The sequence below is a fragment of the Catharus ustulatus genome, chromosome 4, assembly GCF_009819885.2.
Source record: "Catharus ustulatus isolate bCatUst1 chromosome 4, bCatUst1.pri.v2, whole genome shotgun sequence".
Taxonomy (NCBI): Eukaryota; Metazoa; Chordata; class Aves; order Passeriformes; family Turdidae; genus Catharus; species Catharus ustulatus.
In genome coordinates, this window is record NC_046224.1 from 24,820,797 (window position 1) to 24,837,329 (window position 16,533).

A 16,533-nucleotide genomic window follows, 5' to 3' on the forward strand; every position below is an offset into this window, starting at 1 on the left:
CCACACACACACATATTCACTCACACACACACACACCCTGGATCTTCATATGTGGCATATTCAGTTGCCATTGGAAACCTAAGAAAGAAGTGAATCTACCCTCCAAGTCTTAAGCTGGTGGTTTTTTTCCTTTTTTTTTTTTTCCCTCCCCTTTCCTCCTCTCCTCACAGAAGGCGAAGTCGTTCGCAATGAATCCATGGCAGCTTCAATCGAGCGGTGAGCTGGAGCACCTACTCACAGGCCACTCCTTCATGTGACTGAACAGAGACCTCTCCCAGCACTCGCCAAGGAGAGCAGAGCCCTGGATTTACCTCCCGCGCACCCGGCACCCCCAGCGCAGGCACTGTGAGGTAAGCCAACCCCAGCACCTCTGCCTGTGCCTCTCTCCATCCATCCCGCCCTCCCTCCCTCTCGTTCCCCAGAGGTGTGAGGGAGGAGAAGGGCAGGGGTTTCTGCTATGCTGTGAACAAAATCCAGGCTTTCATCAGCGCCCTCCGCACGGGGGAGAGCTGCTCGCTCCCCTCTGAGCCCCTTCCCCGGCGCTCTGCATGCCGTGCAGGGAGGGGTTGTTTGCAGAGCAGCCGGGGAAGCGCTGCGGGTCCCCCGCACGCAGTCCCGAGAGCATTCCGCCCCTTTCCCATCCCTCCCTGGGCACAGCACACACCTGTCTGCTCTTCTCCATTCGTCATTCTCCTCCACCTCCCCTATTTCTCGGGAGAAGGGACGGCCAGGCTGACTCTGCTGCACCCTGGCCAGCAGCAGAGCTGGGCTCTGTAGCCCTGGCCTGGGTCAGCTCAGGGATGCAGCTTGCAGCAGAGCAGGAGTGGGCATCATGCTGCCGGGAGTGGGGCGCGGAGGGGAGGATTCCCCCTCCCTCCTCATCTCACAGATATTTTGGGGATTCTAATTCCCCACGGAAGATGCTGGCCTCCATTTCCTAGCCAGGTATCTCCTCTGAATACCCAGCCCAGCCTGCCACGGCTTTTGGGGTGATGGGCATGCTCTTTGTCACTGATTATCTGCTGTCCCCTGGTGCTCCTTCTCAACTAGAAGGGATGTTTTCCTACTGGAGACAGTGTGTTTTATAAGCTGGGAACGCCGTGTGCCCTGCGCAGGCAGTGAAGGGGCCCTGTGCCGAGCCTGACCCATTTTGGGGCGCAAAGCTCTTGGGAGCACCTGAAAGGCCTCCTGCCGCCTGGGGCTGCCCTCAGTGCCCCTTTCCTCCGCTCCTCTGCAGGGAAAGAAGGAAGATCAGCTGCACTATTTCCATGCTGTGTCTCTGTGCTGCTGGAGCTGCTGTGGTGTGGGGATGGGAGGGGAGTGGGAACAGCTGTTTCTCCCAGTGCCTGGGCAGGCCCAGACATGCTGCCAGTCCTCAAGGAGCACGAACGTGCCTGGAGATGCCTCTCCCCAAAATAGACCCTAAAGCAATGAGCTGCTGGCAAGTAGTGGGTAACCTCAGAGGAGTGTATTTTAAAGGGGAGGTCTGGGAGTTTGCTACCTGCCAGGTTTCAGGCTCTGCACAGACTCTGGCAGAGACCAGAGTTTTTTCTGAGTCAGATTTTTGGGGCTGTTGTGTTTCTCTGAAGGGAAGGGACCGGCAGGGTCTGTGCTACTGTGCATTCCCAACAGTGGTGCTGGTGTGCTGTTCCCTGAAGGAGGTGATGGGTCGCTCCCCTCCTGCCCAGGTCCCACCTGGTGATGCTGACAAGGAGGGTACATCTTCCACTGCATCTTCCAGTGCATCTCTCTGCTGCCACTGCATGACCCTGCCATCAGTTTTTGGCATCTGCAGTTCCTCAATGCCCCCTGACCCACTACTACTACTCCAATACCTACCCTTCTACACAAACTGCTGCCTTCAGCTTCTCTTTGGTGCCTGTTGCTGTTTTCCTTCCTTCTCTTGAGTGCCCTGAGCCCTACTTTTCCCTCTTTCAGCACCCATTCCTCACTTCTCCTTTGTGACCACCATGCCAGGCAGGAGCAGCTTTGGTCAGCCTTGGGAAGGGCTGATGCTGCCCAGTGGGGCTGTTTCTGGATGCTGGTGCCAGCTGATGATACTGTGAGGTGATCTTCTCCCCTGTGGTTCACACCCTCCGGTGCATGTGTGCGTGTGTTGCGGGTGAAAAGTGACTGTGGTGTTGTTGATGTGTCACTCCTCCTCTTGGCTGGAGCCTGGAGGGAGCGTGCCCATGCAGTCTCACTACATGTCTTTGTTGGAGAGTTTGCAGAAAGCAAGCTCTTCCCATATGGAGCCTCCAAAGTCATTTGGCATTGGTTAAATTCCTCTGTCCTCTCAGGACATGGCTTTGGCACTGACTCAGGGTGGACAAGACAATAAATCCAGCTCTAGGGAGCTTGTTGCTGGGTCAAAACTGCTGCAGCTACATGGTAGAAAATGCTGATCCAGTATGACTTCACTCTGCTGTTTGAGATTTGTTTAGAAAACAATGTTGGCTTAACTCTGTACTGGCAAGATTTATGTTGTGTTGGGTATTATCTGTCTGCACAACCCTGTCTTGGTGCTGGCCCGAGTGCTATTTGTGTGCCACATCTGGCACGTGCTCCAGATCGTGCGTGCTACGGCTAATCTGACAGATGTAATTGCATGCTGCAGCCAGCCTGGTTCAGTCCCTCCTGTCACACAAGCCAGTCTGAAAGAGGGTTAAATTACAGTCTGGGAGCAAGCCATGTCCCACTCCAGGCAGATGCTGGAGAGGATTGCATTGGCTGGGAGGAGGGCAGGCATCATGCTGAAGGGGAAGGAAGCATTGTCTCAGCAGGAGGATGTTGTTCTCCAGCCCTGACCACTCTACAGGTCAGTGCCCAGGAGAGGCATTATCATTCCTCATAGGATCATGTTGGCAGAAAATGGGGTTGCACCATGGACAGAGTCAGCCCCACTGGAGGCAGGTGCTCCTTTGGGACAGTATGAGTGCAACTGTTACACTGCAGAGACTTTTTACAGGTCTGCCACTCAGGTGCTTGTCTTGCTCAGGGAGGTAATTTTGTTTGTGCTGAAGGGCCAAAGGGCAGGAGGTGCTGAGGGGTGATTTGCCTCATGCTTTTGTTTGGATGTGTGCAAGTCTCTGGTGATTAGGAGGAGAATTTGTTGACCAGGTTTAGCAGTCTGAAGTCAGTTTTACTATAAATTCCAGCAAAATGAGCTTTTGGAGGTTAAAAGCAAGAGGTCATACTGTCTACCAAACCTTGTTGCTAAGGGTCCTAGTCCTAGCAAACTCTCACACTGGTCACCATTCTGTGCTGCAGTTTCCCCTGCCTTTCCCTGGAACAAACAGCAGCCACAAACACAGTGGGAGAGGAGGGGTTTGGGGAGTAGGGATGTGAAGGAGCAAGACTTCAGGCTGCACAGAGAAATGCAGTGGGGAGGTTCAGCCTGTGGGCTCTGCTGACATGACTGAGTGCTGTCATTCACAGGGGGCTGGATGCTGGAGGAGAATCTGCAATGACCAGGGGGCTGCTTGCCAGGGCCAAGGCAGCAATTCTCTCAAGCCTCTGTTTGTTTGGGAAGAGAAAGGGAGTTTGTGACTTGTCACTTAGGAAACAGAGTGGAGATTCAGTGGAGAAGGACAGGCTTCTTGGCTGGGCCTCCCCAAGCAGCCATGCCACGTGTCTGTGTGTGTCAGGGGACTGACGGGACCCTGGTACAGGCCATGACTGGCAGCTGGCCATCTCCAGCCCCTGTCATTTCGCCTCCCCCTTGCACCCTCTGCACAGCCACTGCCAAGCAGCTGAGGACAGCCCTGAGACACACACACGACAGACCAGTGCATGTGAAGGGAGGGAGACAAGTTAAAAGCTTTGCTAGAAGCGCTGCTGGCTGGGATTCATCCTACCTCCCTGCCTGGCTTATGCCCTGTTCAGTAGAATAGCATCTGTGTGAGTGTCCATGTTGCTTCATTCCAGCCCAAACAGGCACCTGCAGCAGGGTTGTGCCTGGTATGTGGGGAGTCTTGTTGGGCTAAGTCAGACCTCTTTCTCCCCCAGGTTCCTTCTCTGTCTCATCCTAGTGTGAACCCTCTCTTGCTTTGTGGAGGTGGAGACCTGCAGGCAGTGGAGTGAGGTGTTACAGTGGGAAGGGGGAACCCAAGACACACAGAGCATGGAGGGGATGCAGACAATGAGATGAGAAAGAGGGAGGACCTGAAAGAAGAAGGACAGAAGTGGCAAGGGAAAAAAGGGGTGGGAGAGGGAGGCAGAAAGAGAGCAGCATGTCCCTGCAGTGACAGTGTGGTATGGAAGTATCTTATATTGATATTGCAGGCTAGAGTTTGACCTGACCATGTTTGTACTGGGCAGGGATGTGGTCTCAAAAGCTCTGTGGCAGGAGGACCAGCTCTGGACAGTAATCTGCTCATCTTCTATCCACCCCCTTAATTAAGGGAATAGCCAGCCTGTGATTGTCCTGCTTTGGGGTGCTTTCTCCTTGTGCATGTTTGTCTGCTCCTGATATGGAGGAGGGAACATGGCTGAGAAACCACCCCTCATGTCCTCTGTTCTCCTGGCCCTCGCCCCATGGGGCCAGAGGAAGTGAATGTGCTGCCCAGAACTGCTGAGAATTGCCTTGCTCTCTACTGGAGGGATGTTGGTGAGGTACAGAGAGAGGCACAGACTTGCCTTTAGAAGGCTCCCCAGAACAACTTATGGCCACATTACCCCACATAGGCAGTGTCTGCAGGGAATGAATTCAGCAAACGGTACAATCTTTTTCTACAATTTTTTCTAAATTTTTTTTTTTTTTTTGCAATTGCCCCATCAACATGTCCCACAAGAACTGAACAGCAGCAATTAGATAGGAAGGATTTATAGAAATTTCTCTTCCTCTTTTACAAAATAAATACTTGAGTATGCCAGGTCTGTCACAGGGTAGGTAGATTTCATACAGATGTTCTCAGAGTTACTTTTGAGGGGAGTGTGATGGTTTCCAGAAGCTGGAATGCCAGTGTTAGCTTGCAGGCAGGTTGACAGGTGAACATGTATCCACAGCTGGTCGTGTGTTCACTGAGACATAAACCTGTGGGTGCTTCTATTCCATCTCAAGCTTCCTCCCTGACTCCCTGTCATAGGACCAGTGGCAGGTATGGCTTAAAGTGAGTGGCACATCAGGGCCACTGGGCTGTGCCCCAGTCCTAACTGCTGTGCCTTTTAAAGCCAGCCAGCATGGTGAAATCTGTCGAGAGCCAGTCTGGCACAAAGGGAGAAACACTCATATAATGGGGCTACTTATTTGAGTTCTCCAGCATTGCCCATTACATTTCATGTCTTGTGGCTGATGCAGTTGAAAGGCAATCACTGGAGCTAACAGCCCAGCAATGTTCTGTTCACCTTCTGATTTACTTCCTTTCATCCTTGCTGGGTTTCATCTCCTCCCAGGTTCATGCATCCCCCAGCACTGAGGTCACTTTCTTTTCATCACACCTTAGGCTGTATATAATCAAGCTAGCACTGTTCCTGCCCTGAATCTTCTGGGGTCAAGATGGAAATCACTATTCAGCAAGAGACCCAAACAAATGAGCAAAACTAGCCTGGTTGGTCAGAACAGGGTGGATGTTATCCAAGAAAACTTGCATTGATCAATTCCAGTCACCTCCTGTGCTTAAAGTGACTCAGTATCTCCATTTTTAGGATGTTGCTGGGGAGCTGAATTCTCTTATTATTTCTCTTGTATCAGCTGTCCCTACCAACAGTATTTGTGAGATTCTCTTCCTATATCTGCTTAGATGAGGATCTGTTGGAAAATATGCTGGTAGAATAATGGGTGCTGGGACAAAGCAACTCATAAAAAACCCACAAACCCAGTGAAAAAAAACCCAACAACTATGAAACCTCCGCCCCCCCTTTCCCTGAACAATAAGTTATCAAGTCCAGATGGTTAAATCCGAGAGTTTGGAAGGAGCTTAAGTGATTGAGCTGCTAACAAAAATATGCAATCTCTTGTGGAAAAAAAAAAAAAAGCTACTGATTCGGGGAATTGGAGAAGACCAAATGTTGTACCTATATTTAAAAAAAGGCTTCAGTGATGATCCGGGGAATTAAAGATCAGTAGGCTTTGCATCTGTATCTGGTAAACTGGTGGGAACGATAATTAAAAAGCAGTGCTCGAAGACATCTGGAAGATTGTGGTCTGATAGGGCCTATCCGATGTGGGTTCAGCAGGGGAAAACTGCATCATGCTAATCTCCGACAACTTTTTGCATGTGTCAATAATGCAGTGGATAAAGGAGAACCAAGTGATATAACGTATTTAGACTTCCAAAAGGCTTTTGAAAGATCCTGCACTTGAGCTGCTAAAGAAGCTAAGCAGTCAGTGAGAGACAAAATATTGACATAGATCAAAAACTGAGTAGGAGACTGAAAGAATGAGGGGATTAAACAGTCAAGTTTCACCATGGCAAAAGGTTAATGTGGCCTCCAGGTTCTTTTCTAAATCCCTTATGATTTACCTTATTGTTTAATGAATTGGAAGGGTGGGAGGAGAGATACACCGTATGGAAATCAGCAGATGAGACAAAATTATTATGTTTGCTGTGGACAGAAAGGGCTGTGAGAAATGCCTGGGAAAGAGAACTAAGTGAAATTAATGCACTGTGCTCTGGTGAATGAAACTGAATATTGGTATGTTCAAAGTAATGTTTGTTGCAGGGCAGATTCAGAACTTTTTAGATACCCAAAAGGTCCTGAAACAAGAGTATCAGCCAAATGAAAGTGAGGGTGAATGTCTTTGCAGACCTCTGCCCCATGCTGTGATGCCCTTGAGCAGGCAAATCAGATGTTTGGATGCAGAGGCAGTGGGGAGAGAGGGCTCTGGAAGAGCTCTTGGTACACCTGCAGTGCTGCTTCATTTGGAATTGCAAGCCAAACCTGGGTCAGCCTGTTTCTGAAGGGATGCTGGAGAACTGAAGGGCCTCTGAGGTGAAACAGAAAGTTGTGAACACCCCCAAGTGAAGATATGGAGGAGACAGGGGTTGTTGGTGTCAGACAGCAGACTGGGAGTGTATGGTGGTAGGAAATTAAATTATGAGACATATGAGGATATTTGTCCTTCCTTTCCTCATCACCTAGGAGTGAGGGAATGCACAGTGAAATTAAAATGTATAGGATTCAGGTTTGCAGAGTTGCACTGTGGAGGTCTAAGACATAAGAATTGGTCAGGTCCAAGAATTTAGAGAGGTTCATAGTGGACTTGTGTGTTTTGTGAACAAGAGTACCCTAATGAGCTTTAACTAAGGATGAGCCCAGTTTTGGAGCCTGAACCTGGAGGACCCTGCAACTCATAGCAGCAAAACAAAATTGAGACAGGAGTACATTGTCCCTCATTTGTCTGTTTTGATATTTTTCCACCTTTTCTCCCCCAAATTCCAGTAATGTTTTTGCTGAGAGCCAGTGTGGACATTTCTCTGACCTGGAATGGTTGTTCCCTTATGCACATCTTACCTGCTGGGACATGAGCAGTGAAATTCTGTTCATGTCTAATCATGTTGAAGTCCATAGTATGAAGGAGAATTTTCATCCTCTGAGTTTGAACTCAGTTCTGGGGAAACCAAACCCTAGCCCTGCCACAGAAAAGTTGTAAACCCACCTAAACACTTGATACTTTCTCAGATTACAAACCTAACCTGCAAAATTCCCAGATATTCCTGGGAGATTGCCCACGTTTCCATCTTCCACCTGAACTATGGATGCAGGAATCAGTGCTAGGATAACAGGGTATCTAACAGGTAAAGCAAACTTTCCAACTTCCAGGCCAAGCTGGATCCCAGAATTCTGCTGGGGCTGAAGGGAGAAGGGAAATCCCTATGGGGAGCCTATAGAAACCCTGAAGCCTTATTTGATTACTTCCTCCTCTCTTCAGTATAAGGACCTGAGTGTCCAAACATATCTTTCCTGTCCAACAGCATTCCCTATCCAGGAGCATGGTCCCAGTTCTTGGTGGTTTTTTTTTTGTTGTTGTTGTTTTTGGGGGGTTTTTTTGGTTTTTTTGGGTTTTTTTTGTTTTGGGTTTTTTTGGTGTTTTTTTGTTCTTTTTTTCCCTAAGTCCATGATATAGGATGCTGAAATGTTCAGCAGCTTGGCTAACTTAGCCTGTTTGATTTCTAGCTATTTTGTGTAGCAACAAATGTGTGTGTAGGTAGCTACACACAAATCCCAGACTCCTTGTAAGTGTGTCTCCTTCCTGGACAGCCCATGAGGTTTGAGCAGAGTGATTGCTTGCACAGGGGAATGTTTTTAACCCAGAAGAAAACCCACTGTGGATTATCTTTGCACGCTGCTCTTTGCTGGATCTCTGTGAGGTCTCTTGAATTCTTAGAGCTGTGATTTGTTTTGGTGGGTAGCTTGGAGCTGCACCCACAGCAAATGATGTAGATGGAGTGGGAGCAGCCAGGCTTGTGTCCCAGTGCCAAGAGACCTGGGGTCAGTATCACACCTTTCCACGTGGTTAAAAGTTCCTGTGAGGTCAGAGGGAATTTTGGCAGTGTGTGAAAGCTGACATCACCACAGTCCCTGCAAACCTCTGGTGTGGAAGCAACATCTTCAACACCTCTCCTGGAATCCAGGAGCTGGGGACTGTGGGGGCTGAGAGACACTGACGTCACCCACGCTGCGTGCCAGCAACCCCAAGGCTTTGGAGATGGCTTGATCATCACTACTCTATTAGAGCACCTAAAAAGACCTCTGGGATCAAAAGATGATTGCATCTCTCTGCTCTATTACAGCAGCCAATGAACCTCCAGGGCCAAAGGATAAATGCTCCATCGTTGGAGTATTACAGCATTTAGAAACCTCACTCACTGACTCACAGCTGTCTGACCCCTCCACCACAACCACTTCCAATTTGTCTCGGCACCCAGCCTCCTTCTCTACTGAGGTGTAGCTGGATAATCCTTGTGCTTTTACAGTGCCTGCCTGTGTGCAGCACTGAGGTGAGACCACATTATCTTCTCACTTATTTTGATACAGGGGAGCACTGGTGTTGTGATGCGACTGCCAGACCTTTGCTCTATGAATGCAGCAAAGCAGCACTGAAATGAACCACTTCCCTTTAACACATACTGCTTTGCTGTGGCAGGTGATCTGCCATTGCCTGGTGCAGGGAGGGGGCTCTTCTCAGACTGTTAGAGGTGTTTCAGGAGACAGCTCAGTCCCTGGCAAGGGCTGTGTTGTACCACCAACTCGAGCTTACTAATGGCAAGGGGGATACTTTGAATGTCTGGTCAGTGATCCTGGCGTTTAGAAAGCATGAATTAATTTCTCAGACACCCTAGAGAGGTTGAGTTCTGTCATGTTATGAACCTGACTTGTAGATTCTGGGGAAAATCCTAAAAGCTTTTGGTAATAGAGGTTTTAGTGAGTTTAATGCCGATGGAATTAAAAGTCTCTAGGCGCTCGTTGTGAATGGATTTACATCGGGGAGATTAGAAAAGGGAAAAACATTATTGGTGTCCAGGAAACTCAGGAGAGCAGCTGTCAGCTGGTTGAGATGGAAAGTTCCCCAGTGGGCAGGTGCCCTGGCAGCCAGGCAAAGCACACGCACACCCCGTGGGGCTGGCTCGCACGCTCACAGGCTGGGGACACGTCCCAGGGCCACTGTGGGCACGTCACATGTAGACATTCACAGTAGGATGCTTGCACTCATTAGTTTTATGGACACACTGAACATGATTTAATGCGGGAATGGTCTCTTCATTGTGGCTGGCACCTCTTACACACAGACCCATATGCCTCAGTCAGGTGCTGCTGTCCTTTCCCAGCATGTTCATTACTGTTCACTCCTGCTGAGGAGCACAGAGAAGAAATGCCTGCCCTCCTGCCTGCCCACAGACACATCCCTTTGTGCAGAGCAGTCTCTCCTTCATGGATAGGCCTTTTACAGCCCCCTTTCTTCCCGGCAGAAAAGCACCTGTTGTGCAGCCATGAAAGGTAACAATGAAGCACAGTTAAAGGGAACACTGGGCAGGATCCTTGTGGAATAATTTTGTGAGGTTTAATAATTTCATAGTAAATTTTGACCAACTCACAAAATACACCATTTTCAGCTTGTCTGGGAGGCCTGGGGAGGCATCTCTATATTGGCCAACTTCTGCTCCTTTTTCCCAGGCCTCAGTGTTTGCCACTGCTGGAGGAAGCATCCTGAAGGCAGATGGTCCTTCCCTGTGTCCTTAGACAAGAAAGGCATGATCCTGGAGGGTTTGGCCTTTCTTGGACTTCCCTGCAGAGGCTGGGTTGCTAAGACTGTGCTCTTTGCTCAGGGATCAGAGCAAAGAAGAAAAGACACCAAGAGACCTATGGGGAGAAGGCGAAAGGTTACAGCCTTAAGTACATGAGCTGGTTATGCTTCTCTCGGGAAGGCTCCAAGAGATGCTGTTCTCCTTGTTATTTCTCTCCAAAGTCCTTATCACTTGTTCGTGCACCTTTTTGAGAGCAAAGATCAGGGTTCATCCACCCTGGCCTTCTTTTTAAGTGGTACATCATCAAGCTGAGGACTCAATTCGAATCTTGTTTTAAAGGTCTCTATTTCCTCTGCCACACAGGAGAATTCGCTGGGCAATCGGGCTTTGTTAAAGCAGGGAGCTCCCTGCCCCAGGGAAGATGGGCAGACAGGAGAGCTTGTGCCTTAGCAGGGCATGCAGGTAATAACCTGACTTTATCAACTAAGGGCCCACAATCAAGCCAAGAGCAGAGTTACACTTTGTAGGGTGAAGATACTGCCTTATCCACATCACAGAGCAGGGTGCTGGGATTCATTCCATCTCTTTTCTTCCTGCACAGCATGGATCACTGCCTGTTGACTCTGGGGGTCTGGGTGAGAGGGAAAGGCTGCTGGAGTCATTGATATGCCCCCAAAACAAGGTGTCAGATATTGAGTACCGGGGGCAGGGCAGACACCCTGTCTCTGGTGCCCCTCCCAGTGAGTGGGTAGGTGCCACCAGGGTATCCACACACAGGAAGGAGATGGGAGAGAGGAAACAGCTAGGAAAGAGGATGGCTGGCAAGAGGTGGTGGGACTGCAGGGAGTCAGGAAAGGAAGAAAGGAGGGATGCTGTGTTGGCAGGTTGGCACCCCTCAGAGTGGTGGGGAGCTGGCAAGCATTGTGGTAGTCAGCCCTTGGCTCTGGGCTCACCTTCATCAGATGGGAGATGCAGCTTGGAGACAAGAGGGGTTTTAAGTTAAGAACAGAAGCAAAAAAAAAAAAAAGGTGACTGGGGTTATGGCAGTGTGCAGTGAGTGCTCAGCAGTGATGTCTCTGCAGGAGCTGGAGCTGCCCTCTGGAGCTGTGGGCCTCATCTGTGGTGGGGAGGGGAGAAATCTGTTCCTGGGACCACTGATCCCAGGAAGGTGCCTCCCCTGGCACTCCTGATGATACAGTTGTCCTGCAAATGTGTTGCATCTGAGCTGCTGGTCACTTGCCTTTAGATGGGTGCAGAGCCAGGCTGGGCTCACTTCTGCTCAGGCTGCATTGGCACTGACAGGACCTGTGGATATCAGCAAGGAGATCCACTCTGGAATCCGCTTTGCAACTGGCACTGCAGGAATGTTTTTGTTCTTTCTGCATCCTGTGTGAAAGAGCTTCTATCCCACCATCATCTTTCTTGAGGCATCTCTGTTTCTGTCAATTTATCCACAAGTACAAAGAGAACATGGGTGCAGGTGTCCCCCCTATCCCAGACAGCTGTGCTGGCTGTTGTAATCAGCTCATTCAGGCAGGATGTGTTCACCCCCTCTAAACAGTAGTCATTGTCTATTCCCAGGCAGAATGGTACTTCTGGAGGACATCTAGAACAACTAACTCATCGTGACAACCAGCAGCAACTTCAGGCTGCTTTTAGAGAAGCTGCTGTTTGTGGAATCACCTCAGCCCTTTAGCACAAGATGTACACTCGCAGCAAGCCCTGCCACTACAGAAGAGAGAGGCTTCTGTTTCCTGCGGGCTGTGTGTCCCTGGCAAAGGCTAGCCCATGACTAACGTGTTCAATGCTGACAGGTCAGCGTGAGATGGGAGAAAGGGGATCTTTATCTCAGCAGGATCACTGAGAGCAAATGGGCTTTGCAGCAGTAAGGGTGTGATGAAGTTGTCAGCTGCACAAGACTGTATGTGGTCTTAAGGTCCTAGATGGGGGCAGGCTCATAAACACATGATGGGGCACACTCACAGCTTTCCTGGAGATGGGAAAAGTTATTTGGTGGCAGTCCCCAGGATTTCCAGGATCTGTCAGTTACCTTCTGGTGTTGAGAAAACCTGGCATGTTCCTGTTGGGACTGACTAGCAGCAATTCCAAGCCCCTCATTTGCATGATTAGCAGTGTTTTATGCTCACTATTTTTTCAGGGCCTGTCCTGTGTGTGAAACCATAGCCTTGCCACAGAGCACTGGGCTGAAGAGAGTGTAGTGGAAGCTGAGTGCACCTGTGATTTATGGGAAGATTACAACCTTGCCTGCAAATCCACGTGGATGTCAGCATGGTTTATATTATCTACACCACGGTGGCACGTTACATTCTCACAACATGCAGAGGGTGAGAAGGGGCAGACTTTTCAGAGGGAGCTGCCTCTGGGCATTGCTATTTTTTACTTCATCCTCGGAGCTGGTGAGCCTGGTAGTGTTGCAGGGTGACATGTATGAAGAAACCTGACACCAAGCTGGAGGACCTATGAGGCTGTGTCATCATATAGCAAACAAAGTGATCTGTTTGCTGTTGCTTTGATGTGATCATATGACAGTTTGATGCTTTATTCAAAGCACTGGTTAGAACTTCCTTATCCTTCTTTCCCAAGCACTTCGAGGCCAACTAATTTATTAATAAATTAGAGGGATTAAAATAAACACTGCTTTGAAAATCATTAGGCATCCCAAATGCCTGGAAACAAACAGCAGTTGAAGTAAAAATACAAAATGCAAATAGGCTAAGAACTGGGCCATAAAGTATTGTATCCTAGCCCCGGGGCAACTTTGAAAAGAAAAACCTATGGTTTTTTTCTCTTGTCTCTTTGAGTTGGGACAGAGAAAATATTATTGGGGGTTCTGTGACTGACGAATGGTCCCTGCCCCAATTCCTGCAGTGGTAGAGAGCCTGCCCCACCAGTGGCTTTACTGGCTGCAGAACAGAGATGTGGGGAGATGAGGCCCCAAGCACCAGCCAGAGGGCTGGAGCTAAGGCAAGATCTGAAGGCTGCAGACTGGGGACCATCTGGGTGAGCAGCTGTCCTAGGCAGCTCCTTCTGCTACTCTTGGTCCTGACCCTCACCCTCCAGGCACTGCATACCCAATTCCTTCCTCCTCTCAGCTCACTGCCTTTCTCACTCCAGCTCCTCTTTCCCTCTCTGAAGACACAGGGACTGACACAGCCAATTCCTGCAGCATCCAGCTCATCTTTCCTCAGTGGTACCAAAGCTGAGCCCCTGCACTGGTGGCCACATAAGCAGGAATTCTGGCTGCAATGAGACACCATGTTACACAATGACCTTTCTTCTTTCTGCATCCTGGCCAGGGTGATGCATTTATTGTTGCCAGCTGCCTTTTTCTTGTCAATCCATGCCAGTTCACAGACATGCTATAAGACCACTGTCCCAGTGAGGAAACACAGTCCCCAAGGACATCACAAAGGGTACAAACAGTGGATGAGGCTATTGGTGATTATCTGATTGCTGTGGTGCTCTGGATGATGTTTATTTGGGGATTACTTGGAAAAGGAAGTGTTTGAAAAATGCATCAGAGCAACATACATGTCTTTGATGTGTTTAAAAACTGGTGTGGTCCTGCTTAAGAAGTGGAAGTAATGAGGGCAATCAGTCTTGGCTCAGTTGGATGATTTTTAGGCCAGAGAAATGTGAAGGAATCACAACTGACTGATGTTCCTGCCCAGCAGAGAACAAGGAGATCCAGTTTTCCAGGCAGTTGTTGGAGGTTCTTTGCTGGTAAATGAGATACTCACCACCTTCAAGACTGAATCCTGTCAATGCTTGGAGAAGACTGTGTATTTGTGAGAAGGAGCAGGGGTTCAGCTGTGAGAAGTCTGCCTGATTCAGGAATTGCCTGGACCATCTTGAGTTTCTCTTGCATGACAGACTTCTCAGGCATCACTGGCCAGGGAAAAAATAGTCAGACAATGAAAGAAAGCTGGCCTAGGAAAAGGCAGAGCCTGTCTGATAATTGAATACTTCTCCCTGCCTGGCCAGCATGCTGCAAGTGGAAGGCATCATGAGGCCAAGTGCCTGCCACTGCCAAGGGACTTTACCCCTCCACACAGCCACTGGGATTTCTAATCCAGGCTGTATAGGACAATGCTGTCATGTTAGTAATGGTATAACTCTCTTAGCAGTCTACCGGTGTGACAGAGTCACAAAGAGAACAGTGTAGGCTGAATATGCACTCATGCTTGCTAAGCCTGTAATCCCAGCTTTGATTTTCTCTCCCTCTTTTCATGTTTTTAATTTTTATTCTTTTTTTTTTTTATTTTTTAATAATAAGTTCAAACTTAGTAAGAGTGATTCACTAGTTGCCTGTTTATCTGTCTTTGGCATGGTGTCCAATTTGGATTGCACAGGGCAGAAAGGTGGGGTGCAGGGGGAGAATGAAGAAGTGGGAGATGAAGGGGGAAACTGGAGAGTGTTCCTGTTTCCTCTCTCCATGGAAACTAAGGCTGGTGTCTTTCTGTGAATCTGCATGTCTCGGCTGTTTTTTCCCCTCTGGTCAGTAGGGCCTGGTGATCAGCTCTGTTCTTCCATTTGATTTAGGTCTTTTGTGGGTTGTAGAATGGCTGTCCAGCTGTTAGCAGCTGATGGAAAGTGTTTGGTGGGCTGTGGGATGGGTGGAGGCAGCACACATGAGTGCCTTGAACTTGTCAGGCCTGTGCCATGGTTGTTATGCTTGGATGAGGCAAGGGTCAGTGATGGAGCTAAGCCCTTCCAAGACTGTGTCTTGCAACTGCATCTGACACTGTGCTTATATCTCCTTGAGATCTATTTTCTCTGCAGATCCCAGCAGACCCCAGATGTTCCTCAGCCCAGGTGGTTGCAAGTCCTGCTGAAGGGCTGATTCTATCACCATGATGTGTTTCTGCATCCAACCCCCTTTTTGTTCTGCCTGCCTAGGAACATGACCACCTCTTCTCAGAAACTGCTCTGGCTGGGCAGCAAGATTACCATTGGGCAGTAGTAAGAATAAGAAAAAACAGGGAATTTCTGGATATGCATCTGAAGGCTGTTGCCCAAGAGCAGCTGTTAAGAACTGCTTTGCACTGCCCTTCTTGCTCTGGGCAGCCACAGGCCTCAGTCACACCTCGGCCAGTTTCACCCCAGGTGCTTCTTCCAGGGTGAGCCTCCTCCCCCCTTGTCTCCAGCAGCAGGCACAGCCCTGCTGAACTGCTCTGGGCTGCAGACGGCCATGCTTGTGGCCGGGTGACACTGAGCATGGGAGACATGGAGCAGGTCATCCGGAATAAGCAGTTAAATGTGGGCTGGTGCATAGGAGGACAGTGAACAGGAGAGGGCAAAAAGGTTAGAAAAACTAACTTTAGTTTCGGTAAAACAAAACAATTGTGCAGAAGCATTAGAGTAGTACTGAAAGCCTTCTGCTTCACTTTGGTTAAATACAGTAATTTCACGATTATAAGCCGCACCATTTTGACTAAAATTTTGGTCTGAACCCGGAAGTGCGGCTTATAATCAGGTGCGGCTTATATAAGGACAAAGAACGAAAAGTTGCTGTTTTAATTTGGAGGACAGGTGTCTGCTGAGAAAGGCAGGAGCTTGTCTTTGAAATGGAGAATGTAAACCCCCTGCCTCCAAATTATTATAATTTTGAAATCAAGGGGCTTTCAGGCAAAAATATGGGAATTAGGAATAACAGTTCTTTTCTAGGGAAATTAAAATAGAAATACAGTACTACAAAGAAACAAACCCCAAACCCTGACAGAGTCAGAGTACAACCTGACACCCCGTCAGGCAGGGTGTTGGTAGCAGTCCCATTAAATGGTGGCTGCATCCTCCTGCAGTGACAGATGTGATTCAGTTGGAGCAGTGCTCCTGCAGAAGGTGCAGTTTCCCTCCGGAGGTCCAGTGGTGATGTGGAGAAATCCGGTTTTCCTCTGGAGTCCAGTGGAGAAAGGGGTTCCCTTAGTGTCCCAAAACCTCTGTTTTTACCTTGGTAAGAAATGTTGGGCTCTTCCCCCTGGCTGGAGCAACTTCCAATGGGATGCAGTAATTTTATCAGTCCCACAGTGGGACTCAATGGGCCATTAGCAGAAAATGACTTCCTGGAGGAAGGATGGGTTGTGAAAAGATAAAGAACAATGCCCTGCCTGGTTTCAATGGATGGCCCATTAGCAGAATATTTCCTACGGAGATAAGGATCATTGCCCCCACCCTCAACAGATGGTGATAGAATAGATACCTTTTATCACACTCTGTATTGTAACCCAAGACAGTTTCTGACACCTGGACATGCGGCTTATAATCGTGAAATTGTGGTTCCCTGTGGCAGGACTGGTCCTGTCTCCCAAAGAGCTGTGTCCAGGTG

General features: G+C 48.9%; 1 long non-coding RNA gene across 4 annotated transcripts in view; it reads left to right on the plus strand.

Moving 5' to 3' along the window:
* The window catches only part of LOC116994866, a 50,992-nt gene that overhangs the window by 17,502 nt on the left and 16,957 nt on the right, over nt 1-16,533 (plus strand). For all 4 annotated transcript variants that reach the window (XR_004417606.2, XR_004417605.1, XR_004417607.1 and 1 more), the window contains one exon: nt 171-350. This is a non-coding gene — a long non-coding RNA (uncharacterized LOC116994866). The remainder of the gene's footprint in view (nt 1-170; nt 351-16,533) is intronic.